The sequence below is a fragment of the Stegodyphus dumicola genome, chromosome 7 (genome assembly GCF_044657685.1).
Source record: "Stegodyphus dumicola isolate Sdum_Otavi_A_Nest chromosome 7, ASM4465768v1".
NCBI lineage: Eukaryota > Metazoa > Arthropoda > Arachnida > Araneae > Eresidae > Stegodyphus > Stegodyphus dumicola.
Window position 1 is genome coordinate 163,907,665 of NC_140774.1, and position 11,976 is coordinate 163,919,640.

The 11,976-nt window shown below is 32.4% G+C and overlaps 1 protein-coding gene across 5 annotated transcripts in view; it reads left to right on the forward strand.

Annotated features, from left to right (window-relative positions):
• Positions 1–2,146: 2,146 nt before the first annotated feature.
• drosha (ribonuclease 3 drosha) overlaps positions 2,147–11,976 on the forward strand; it is a 144,633-nt gene continuing 134,803 nt past the window's right edge. The window contains exons 1-2 of one of the 5 annotated variants that reach the window (XM_085821015.1): positions 2,164–2,206; positions 2,370–2,479. The gene's annotated coding sequence lies outside the window, so the exon portion shown is untranslated. Of the gene's footprint in view, positions 2,302–2,369; positions 2,480–3,364; positions 3,940–11,976 lie in introns of those variants that run through there. The other 4 variants (XM_085821014.1, XM_085821018.1, XM_085821017.1 and 1 more) reach the window with 4 other exon arrangements.

Below are 11,976 nucleotides of genomic sequence, written 5' to 3' on the forward strand. Positions count from 1 at the left end.
CACTCCTTTCACCCTTCTCTCTCTCTCCCCCTCCCGTTCTTTATCAGAAGTCGAGTAAAAAGATGTTTCTACATCTTGACACTCGAGAATAAAATACGATCTGTGTGTGACTTCTAACAACTCTCGAATGTTATGTAACTGGTCCCCCTTTCTTTTTATTCCCCCCAACCTTACATCCTTTCAGCTTTACCAAACACACTCACTACGGACACCTAGGAGACACTATTTAAAGTAAATGTACACAGCCTCCTTCCCTTTTGACTACACGCATGGACCTAAATCGTATTTTTAGGAAATGTTCTACTTCTTTTCCTTTTCTTTCTATAGGCAATTTTTAATTTGTTTTTTCCCTGCTTTACTTTGGGCCACTTATTTTAATTTTATTTTGTCCCATTTTTTTCTTCCTGGCCTTTTGAACTCGTATAAAGACTAAACCTTAAAGTAAAAGTGCCCTAAACAAAGTAAAGTTCCTTTTTTTATCTCTTCTGAAACACGAAATTACCCGTTTTCTATCCTCCTTTCCTTCTCACCTAAGCTTGATTTTTCGCCCATCAGCGAAGAAAGACTTAGCGGGTGCAAAACAAGGACATCTGTCTACTTTGTCTGTCTGTTTGTTTTCAACATGATATTCATATTTCCAATACGGCAGGATCACGTACGATGGAGGCAGGATCTTGGAAGAGCTCCTGAATTTTCAAAGGTGTTTTCCGGAAAATCTTCATTTATTTCAGAAAATTTTCGCGAATATCCTCTGCATTGTCTCGTTCTCAAAGCCGGGAGTTCTCCTGTACCTGGGGGGTCTTGTCTTCCTTGCAATCTTTTGCAGCACTAAGACGGAGCGTTCAAATAAGTAGAACTTCTTTTCTCTAAGCTAAATCAAATATCTGTCACTAAAGTACCTTTAAATTCATTCATTTATTATGATCATTATTATTATTATGCTCATTTTATTATGTTCTGGCATTAAATACTTAGTAATTGCTTTAAATCATGTGGTTCTTTTTTGGTTACCATCTCGTAGGGACGCTATCCTTATCAGTAGCCCTTATCAGTAGTGTTAGCCCTACCCATTGGAGCCCCTTTGAGGAATGTCTCGAGAGGGAAAAACACGATCTCGGGCCTCAATGAATGTACAGAGTTGTAGTTTTTGCTCCTTTAATCTATATTTCCTATCTATTTAAATTAAAAGCATATATTAATACAGTGTGCCTCAAATTGATAAAATAGTACACATATAATAAATTATGACCATTAACTTAATAAATAAATAAAATGTTTTTTTTTAAATTAATTAATAATAATAATAAAAGAACTCCGTAATTTATTTACTTATTTATTTTTGCTGATATGTTCTCGCCTTGTTTTGGATTTATGATTTTATCTGATGGTGTTTTCTGAATATATAAATATGTTGGAAACCGCAATAGATGATGTTACTTAGTTTAATGTATAACTTTGCATGATATTATATGTATCTTGATCTTATGTGTCTTCTGTTACTGTATCTCAAGGTAGAGGCTAATATTGGTTTCCATGTAAAAAAATAAAATATTAAATTTAAAAATTTTAAATTTTAGTTTCCCTGTTATAGCAAAAGTTAGCTTCTAAACTTGACTTATACTGTTATGTGACTGGACCCTCAAAATTTATTATTTTATTATTAATTTTCCCCATCTTTACCTCTATTCAGCTTTACAAAACACACTCATTACACACACCTGGAAGACTCTATTTAATGTAAATGATAACAACATTGACTACACTCATGAACACAATCGTGTTTTTTTCTTCTTTTTTTTTTTCTTTCTTTTTTTTATTTTTTTTTTTTTAACAAAATTCTCTTACTTCCTTTCCTTTTCTTTCTATAGGCCCCTTTTTTTTTTTTTTTTATTATAAATAAATTTTTTTTTCCTCTCCATTACTTTTGGGCCATTTATTTTTTGCTTTATTTTGTCCCATCTTTTCTTCCTGGCCTTTCGAACTCGTATAAAATATACGAAGTTCCTTTTTACTCTCCTCTGAAATACGAAATTGCCCCCCTTTCTATATACCTTTCCTTCGCACCTATGCTTGATTTTTCGCCCATCGGTGCAGAAAGACTTAGCGGGTGCAACAAAAGACATCTGTCTACTTTGTCTGTCTGTCTGTCCAATACGGCAACACCGGTTAAATTCAATGTAAATAGATGTGCGTGAATTCAACATCTGTAATGGCAAATTTGTGTTTTAAGATTTTTAATCTTCATTTAATTATGTATATCATAGTTATTTGAAATCCGTTTATCTTTTAGCACTGTCGCAGGTACTTTTTTTATGATTTCAGATTTGTAACTTTTAATAGTATTTTTTTTTTGTTTTTAATCTTTCTAGCTGTCTTTAGACTGGATTTAGTGTTTTCTTTCTTCTCTTGAGAAACTTACCAGTGATAACAGACAAAGGATTTTGGAGGATTTTTCTTCGGAGTGTCTTTTGTATAAAGTGTGAGTTTCATTTTTAAAGTGGTCAAAATTTGAATCTGGTATATGTTACTGTGTTTGCCTAGAAATCCTGTTATTTTTACGCAACCTTTGTGAAGTAAAGTATTTTATTTAATCTAAAAGCAACGAATTATTTTATGTTGAATTCTTAGGAAAGCAACTGCTTTTAATTTTTTACCTTGAGTAAGTTTTTGTATAGTTGACCATCTGCGTTAACTGGAACATAGTACCATAATTTTTTTAAATACAATTTTACGCTCTTTTACAATCCAATGGATAAATTTTGATCTTAATTACTGAAGTAATTTTATTCCGTAAGGCATTCATCCATTCATAATGTAAAAGCCACGTAATCGATCAATTTAAAATGCTGTCCTTTAAAAAGGCCCATCTGTTGCATATAACTTTTGTCTTGAAATCTTTTCATTTTCCATCTGTAATTCATAAATTTTATCGTTCTAAATTGAATGCCAGGAACAGAATAATAAACACTGGATAATACACATTTTCAGGAACAGAATAATACACACTGGGAATGTTATAGCCATTGATTGGTGATCTTGCACCAGCAATTCCAAAATGCAGATGATTTCCACGTACCTTTATGTTTAGTTTTCTTTGAAAACTGATCAGATTATTATATGTATTCATTCATTTATTGCAATTACATTTATTATTAATTTTCCCACATTAAAATTATTTTCAATAACAATAGAGTCTTACAACAATAATAATAAGTCAATAAAGTCTCACAAACTTGACCCAATGTGTACTGAGAGAGTGATGAATTACCAAAAATGTCAAGTTTTATGGAAGAATGCATGGATTATTCACAACTTTTAATGTTTCATTGAAACCTTATTGTATCGAATTAGGTATCAATTTCATTCATACCTAAATTCTAGGTAATTTTATTAATATATTTGGCTGATCTTTGGAATATGGTAACTGGTAGTTTGGCGACATTTTGGAGGCGATAAAGGTTACTACCTAGGACTTTGGTTATAATGTGAGAAGTACTTAGTTCCGATTACGCATTATTTTGTATGAGGGAAATGAGAGATCATGAGATATGTCATGTGACATTAATGGACGAATTACAGTTCTTTAATCGGAAAAGGGGGGGAAATCGGGAAAAAATCTGGAAATTTTGTATTTAGCTTTAGTCTGTGTTGTGTGAAACAGTGTTCGTTAATTTTTGGATCCCATGGCCCTAACTAAAGTGAATTCGAAATGAGTATTTAGTGGGATTGAAAGGGGTAGTAATAAGTGTTTTTTTAAGGTTGTGCGAGATAGAAGTAAAGATGTTTTATTAAGTTATTTATTTTACCTGGTACCTTGCTGTGAACTATAAGTATGATTTTAAAGATCCTGAAACAGGCGCACATATGCTTGCTTTTTATTTAGCGGAGGAAATAAGAAAAGTTTATCGGACACATAATCAAGATTCTGAAGAAGATTAGGTAAGTTAGTATTTTTAATTATTTGAGGATATTTTTATGCATTGTTCTAAATGTAAGGAGTAAATAAAATAATATGGTATTATTGGAAAATTGGGTTGATCTTTGGATTATGGTAACTTGGCGATTTTTTGGTGAAAATTTCGCGACCAACTTTGCTACAGTAACCCTCTATTTTTTTTTCGCCACCATGTTTCTTCTCTTTTTATTTACTGAACACTTTTCCCAACAATCTACTAGCCGAATTACACTTATGCTAGAGATTTGATGTAACAAAACTGCTTAATCATGACAAATATTAACAGCAAAATTGGGAAAAAGTGCACAATCGCAAACTCCTTGTGCATTTTTCAGAATAGCACATACACATAAACCATTTACATGTCGACTTATTTTTACTTAAAAAAAAATCCCAGAATTGCACAAAAATGGCATTGCACACACTCTTAACTTTATCTATCTACACTGCTATTTTCTCATAAATTACAAAAATTTCACGAAAATGCAAAAAAATTCTGTGAGTCTTTAAACTTGGTAAAAAGCACATATATGAAATTACCTGATCGCGAAAAAGTATATACCCTTTCCAAGGATGAACATTTCCACGTATAAAATAAATAAAATATCCAAAAACTTTTACCTCTAAATTATCTATTATATTATAAACGTCACCAACGAATTCATGCCGCAAACATTACAAATGGTTACAAATACTTAGTGTCAAATATTTAAATTATTTCCATGCACGTTTACTTCCACTGAAACGTATACCAAATTCCTACAAACATATAATTCACAAAATAACTATCATTTAATTAAAATATAATTAAATTCAAAAACACTACTTAAAATATAAATAAGCACATATATTAAATTAATAAAAATTAGCTTACAATCCTAATTACTTTAAACTAAATCATTGCTAATAACAATTTTCCAATAATACCATATTACTTTATTTACTCCTTACATTTAGAACAATGCATAAAAATAATATCCTCAAATAATTAAAAATACTAACTTACCTAATCTTCTTCACAATCTTGATTACGTGGCCGATAAACTTTTCTCATTTCCTTCGCTAAATAAAAAGCAAGCGTATGTGCGCCTGTTTCAGGATCTTTAAAATCATACTTATAGTTCACAGCAAGGTACCAGGTAAAATAAATAACTTAATAAAACATCTTTACTTCTATCTCGCACAACCTTAAAAAAACACTTATTACTACCCCTTTCAATCCCACTAAATACCCATTTCGAATTCACTTGAGTTAGGGCCACGGGATCCAAAAATTAACCAACACTGTTTCACACAACACAGAATAAAGCTAAATACAAAATTTCCAGATTTCCCCCCTTTTCCGATTAAAGAACTGTAATTCGTCCATTAATGTCACATGACATATCTCATGATCTCTCATTTCCCTCACACAAAATAATGCGTAATCGGAACTGAGTACTCACTTTATTACCAAAGTCCTAGGTAGTAACCTTTATCGCCTCCAAAATGTCGCCAAACTACCAGTTACCATATTCCAAAGATCAGCCACCATAATTTTCACAAAAATGAAGATATCTGTGATTTCGCGAAATTATGTTAGGGAAAAATTTCTGATTTTTTATTATTATTTAAGGCAAGAAAAAGTACTTTGCAAAACATATTTTCTTGCGAAAATTAAAGCCTAGTGAAAATATTGCTTTTACTGTATATCTCCTTAATAAAAAATAAATACAGTACAAAGTCTGGAATCTGGATTGGTCGGAACTTGTCAATTCCGAATTTGGGATTTTTCCGGATAATAGATCATCAATTTAAATCTGGTAAGACGGCATGTAGAAATTATACAATTAAAAACATGAAATCGTAATTTATGTAATAAAGGACAATTGTAATCAAAAGGGTATCAAATTTTACAAAAAAAGAAAAAGCTTAATATTTATTTGTTTACTTTATTAAACATTTCTTTCAATGTAAGTTGTTTAAGGTGCTTCCCCAAAAAATTCAAAATGTTCTTTTTTCTTGTGTCATATACAGTGGACTTTCTAATGGCATTCTCCTCGCTTAATTTTTTGAGACGGATATGCCTTTATCCATTTTTTGCAGCAATTCCACTTTTTGTTTAATGGACATCGAAACATGGTTTCGCTTTGTAGATCTTTTGGCAGCTCCAGATTTGGAAACTCTTTTCGACATAATCGAAAGTTCAAGCTTAGTTTTTATAAAATTGCCATAATTATAACAGTCTGCAAAAAATAATAAGCTGGATCAAATTAGAAGATCAGGGAGCAGCACATAAAGATAATTTTAGCCTAGCTTAATAGCATCTGTTATACATTATTGGCTGTGTGTCACAAGATTGGCGACGAAAGCCAAGTTTTTTCGCTAAATTTTGTCTTGCTCCTATTGTGTACTGAATTAAGCTTGAATTGTATTAGTTTAGTTATTTACTACACCTACGTTTATTTCTTGCACATGCTTCAAACTAATCCGAATCCTGAATAAATAAACTCCCACATATACTTAAGGCTTTATCTAGGGCTGGCACTCGATACCGCCTGGTGCAGTCTCTAGGGGTCCTAAATTCTGCTAAAAAGCACTTTCCTAAATTCTAAATTTTCCCTGCACCTAAACTTTAGATCCCAGTGCTTTCCCTAAATCATAAAAACTTCTCATCCTTTAATTTTGCCGCTTGGTGCTTCCACAAATGTCATCTTCCCTAAATTCTGCCGCCCGGTGCCGACATATTCTGCCACAGCTTCTGGGTTTATGGTGAATATCAGTTATTCTTAATTAAAATAGCACTAAATGTAATCTTTTGGCCTATGAGTTTCATTAACAAAATCTATTTTTAGCATATAAAAAGAAATTTTTGTTGAATTTTTTCTCATCAACATTTCTTAGAGTATTTAAAAATCTATAATAATTACCAAGCGTAATGTTGGCATAAAAGGTTGCCATATTCCTGGTATTCAATTACTAATATAAAAAAAGTTTAGACATCACAGCATAAGGTATTACTGAAGCTGTCATGTATTGATTAACATGCGGTGATGAAAGCAAAATATAATAAATAATGACTCGCTAGGTTGGCGTTAGGTGTATAAAATAGGTGAATTTTTCTCTTTAAAATGTATGCTAAGTAGATCCTTAGTTACGGAGCCAAATTATTAATCTCGCAAATTTATGCTTACATGATTGTTTTTCCGTAACGAGGTATTTTATTTAGTTCCTAAGTGAAATTGAGAATCCAAATTTTTAAGTGTAAATCTCCACATGTTTTATTAAAAAAGGAAAACTCAAATGCGCATGCGTAAAGCATTAATAATTTTAAAAAAAAAAGTGTTTGTGGCTTTGAGGTCCGGATAATGGATGCCTGGATTTTGGACTTTGTACTCTATAAATAAACGATAATGTAATAAATTTGAAAGAAAAATAAGAATAGAATGTTTTTCTTGTATCTAGTAATTTGGTTTTTTGGTTTGGTGCGATTGCCACTGTCTCTTGTGGTCGACAGGATTTTCCATAAGTACCGTAGAATGAAGATTAAATGATAATTAACAGTGATTACTTCATTTTTTTCAGCCACTTTGTTACATAGAGAAGAAACAAGATTTAAACCTGTGATGAAATTCATTATACAGCTTCCGAGAAATAGTTACAAAGGGAAAGAGATAAAAATTACAGGTAAAAATATATTTCAGGGTACCCCTTGGCAAAAATTAGTTCCTGTTTTTGTCAAATGCCCTCCCCAGTTAAATGGCATCCAAAACATAATAATGCAATAAAGCATAATTAAATTAAAAAATACATAATCTGAATAAACTACATTTTAAATCAAACAAGGAAATAACATAAGAATGAAAATACATGTTATCTAATTTAGGCAGTACAAAAAGGAAATTTTCACTTACCTCATTCAAAAAATTTCTGTTTCTTCAGTACGTGTGACATACAGAATTCCTTAAACTATTTAAAATGATCTAAACTAAAATCTCTATACTGCTGATGGCACAGAAATTCGCAAAAGTAAAAATCAAAAGTATCCTCTGTGCTGTTGGTGGCATTTCTTTCAAAAATCCCTTTTTATGACACCCCACGTATCTTCTATAATGTTAATATGAGCTCCAGTTGCCAAATCCTGAAATCTCGCTGTGTGATACATCGAGAAGTGAATGAAGCCATTTAAATCTTTGTTTACACACCAGTGGATCAATGTTTTCTTTCCCATTCGTTCTGAAGTGATTTTGTTGTGTTAAGCACAAAACAACCAATGTACTTTCTAACCAACATCCAATGCATAAATAATCTCTTACAAATATTTTTCAAACAGTCAAAATCATTGCAATCATGCATTACAAACAATCACATCATAATCATCATAACATTCAACATAAAATATTCATGTTACCATAAATGAAACAACAACATGGCAATAATCCAAGGGGTACCCTAAAATATAGACTAACGAAATTACAAAATTAGAGTACCTTAAAAAATCTTTGAACAGAAAACACATGTGGACATTCATATTGTTGCATTTATCCCACTACACAAATTAAACACATCACAATTTTAAAAGAAACAAATATTTACACTATATTCAAGTTATATACACAAATTAAACATAATAAAACATCACAACTTTAATTTGTATAATTTAAAATTGTGATGTGTTTAATTTGTGTATCTAGTTTGTAAATAGTATAAATATGTGTCTCTTTAGTTATGTTACTTGTTTGTTTTATTATGTTTTGTTTGTATCAAATTTGGCTTCTGACCAAGGGTTGTACAGCCCGGGACGTGCATTCCTTGGGGGGGGCAGTGTTACGAAATGTCAAGGCGCGGTGAGACGGCTTCCCCGCAAAGCAGTTTTAGGGTTGCCAAATTTGGCGAGAAATCGCCCATTTGGCAACAAAATTGGCGATATATCATGGACAGCTTGTGTTCGAGAACACTCTGGGCTAAACCGGTAAAAATTCGTTCCAGAAGGTTCTCCAACCGTCCATAGTATATTGCCAATTTTGTCGCCATATGGATGATTTCCCGCCAAATGTGGCAACCCTGCCTTTCCTTGCCATTTTATGGCAACCCTAAAACTGCTTTGCGGGGAAGCCGTCTCACAGCGCCTTGACATTTCGTAACACTGCCCCCTCCCAAGGAGAATGCACGTCCCGGGCAGTACAACCCTTGGTCAGAAGCCAAATTCGATACAAACAAAACATAATAAAACAAACAAGTAACATAACTAAAGAGACACATATTTACACTATTTACAAGCTAGGTACAAAAATTAAACACATCATAATTTTAAAAGAAACAGATATTTACACTATGTTCAAGTTATATACACAAATTAAACACATCACAATTTTAAATTATACAAATTAAAGTTAAGAATGAATTTCAGTCTCAGTCTTTTCATTAAAATATACCCGGGTCAAATACTTTTCCACTGCAGTTCTCAGATGCATTTCTGTTTTGCATATCACAATCTGAAGATATAGTTCTTTCAGACTTGTCATCAACAGGAAGATGTGAAACAGTTTCTTCGTCACTCTGTAGTTCATTTGCAGCATGCATGCAGTTCACCTCAGTATTTTTAGCAGATGCTGCATGCTCATTTACCTCTATTTCCTGAAAGTCAGTTCTGATGTTTGCGCCAGGGTCGTGAATAGAATCCGATCCTTTACAAGCAGAAGTATCCAAGTTTAGAATCAAGTCCTTGTCTGCAAAATCTGCACTATGAGATGCACACATAGTTTGTGAGGTAGGTGAATTTTCTTGCAATACTGGAGTGCGCTGCTTCAGCTGTATATCAGCTTCTTCATTCTCAGCATCGCATGACCTTTCAGATGGTTAAACACTTGCTGATTGCGTTTTCATAACTTCACTATCAGTTTCCAAGAACGTAACAGCCGCATTTTCACTTTCTTTCACTTCAGCCACTTGAGAATCAAAAGCTTCTTTCCCATCCTTCATTTCTTCATCTTTTCAATATCTGTCTTTAATCTCATTAGATATTTCATCCTTCATTTCTGGATCTTTCTCAGATAGTTCATTAGCTACTTCCTTCACTTCTTCATCCTTTGATTCTTCAACTGCCACTTCTCTCATTTCCACATTGCCTTTTATGCCTCCAATATCTTCTGAAATCCACTTTTACTTGTTGGAGTTGCTCTCGCACCTTTTCTTGGCCGACATTTATTTCTTCTCACCGCACTTTCTTATCTTCCAGTCCCACTATCATCTCTTTCAGTGCGGCTTTAATCTCAGTTGTCATCTCAGCATATCCGGCTTTTCGCCAGGCTTTGATCTCGGCAAAGAAGTCCATCAAAGTCTTCGTTTCCTCCACCGTGGCTTTCCTCAGCAGGCAGGTCACTGGCATTCACTCGCAAATCCTACTTCTGACACCAATCGTTGCATTTTTCTTTTCTTCTGACACCAGTTGTTACGTTATTTTCTTCCTTTACGTTCGTACGGGGTTCGTAGATTTGGAGTGAATAACGATGACACTTGATGAAGTATCGAAACACACTTTATATACCAGTATTGTTGGGACAGCTCCAAAACACGTTTTACAGTCGTCGATGGACTACTATAAACACGCTGACACGATCAGCAACACAGCCTTCAGTTTATCAGGCTATCACGGTGGAGACAGCTTCACGGCAAAGCATTAGAGTACAGCTCTCAACTCTGCTTGGTCGTTCTAGAAAGAAAAATGCAACAATATGCATTAATGTGTTCTGTAATTACAATAATATAGTACTTATTCTGTTTCCACCATATAGTTGATGTTAGAAATTATTACTATCTAGCTATTAATAAATCAGCACATTATTTTAAATAAAATGTTCACCTTGACCAGCAGAACTCATTTAGGGATTAATTCAAACATTGTTGCTGTCCTAATTGCTGTTAAAAAATTGTGTCTGACGGCAACTGTTCCAGGCATGAAGTAATATGTAAAATTTAGATTAATTATAATTTGTGTTAAAATTAATTTTTGATTTAAAAAAAATCTGAATGACTTTCCCCTCTTCTCTTTCTAAGCATCTTACAGAGTAGTAAAATTTTCAAATAGTGCAAACTTTAAATTACAGACTATAACTGTTTAGTCATTAATGTCTAAAATTAGTGGATAAAAGACATCCTTTGTTATATATAGAATTATTAATTAATTGTAGTTGGTTTTCATTAATTTATTCCGATATAATGATTGTAAGTAATTATAACTGCAGTAGAGAAATTAAATATTTTTTTTTCCATTATGAAAGTGGATTTGATTTATTAATTTAATCAGAGCCATAGCTAGGGTTTTCAGCACCCGGGGGCAACTAAAGATTTTGCACCCCCTTCTGTTTGCCAAGAATGGGAAACATTTCATTCTAAAATTTCTTAACATCAATTTGACACCCCCTGGATGCTGGGGGACAGATGTCTCCCCTTTGCTCCTGAATTTAATAGTAAATAATTTGACAATGTGAGTTTATTTCTTATTTGTAACTTTCTAAAAAATTGCCTTTAGCAGGACGATAAATGATTTATCATCTTAAAGCAATATAACTATTGATTGTTTGGTGCTTATGTATTAGTGCAATATGGTGATTTTTTATTAACCCATAAAAATATGACTTATAATTGAAAAAAATTATTTGTTACATACATGCATGCTTTATATCTTATTCAGGTATGTATTAAAAAAAAATCAATAAATAAACCTTTTTACAAGAATTTTATGTTTCTTTTGTTCTGACAAATTTCATGGCACTCACTTTAAAGATAGATTCAAAGCAGTTGTTCGTTTTAGTGATTTTGTGGCAAAGTACTGTATTCTTGCAGAAATTTTACTACAGTTTCTTCCATTATTAGTAAATCCTATGTTTTAAAAGTGAATTTTAAGACAAAAAATATCACGATTTTTCTATACAAATAGTTGGAACTTTGAATACAGCAAAAAGAATGTATATATAATTATCATTGTTGCTTATTAAAAACTAAACAGCTGTTATGTGCATGTTCTAAAAATTTGGCAATTT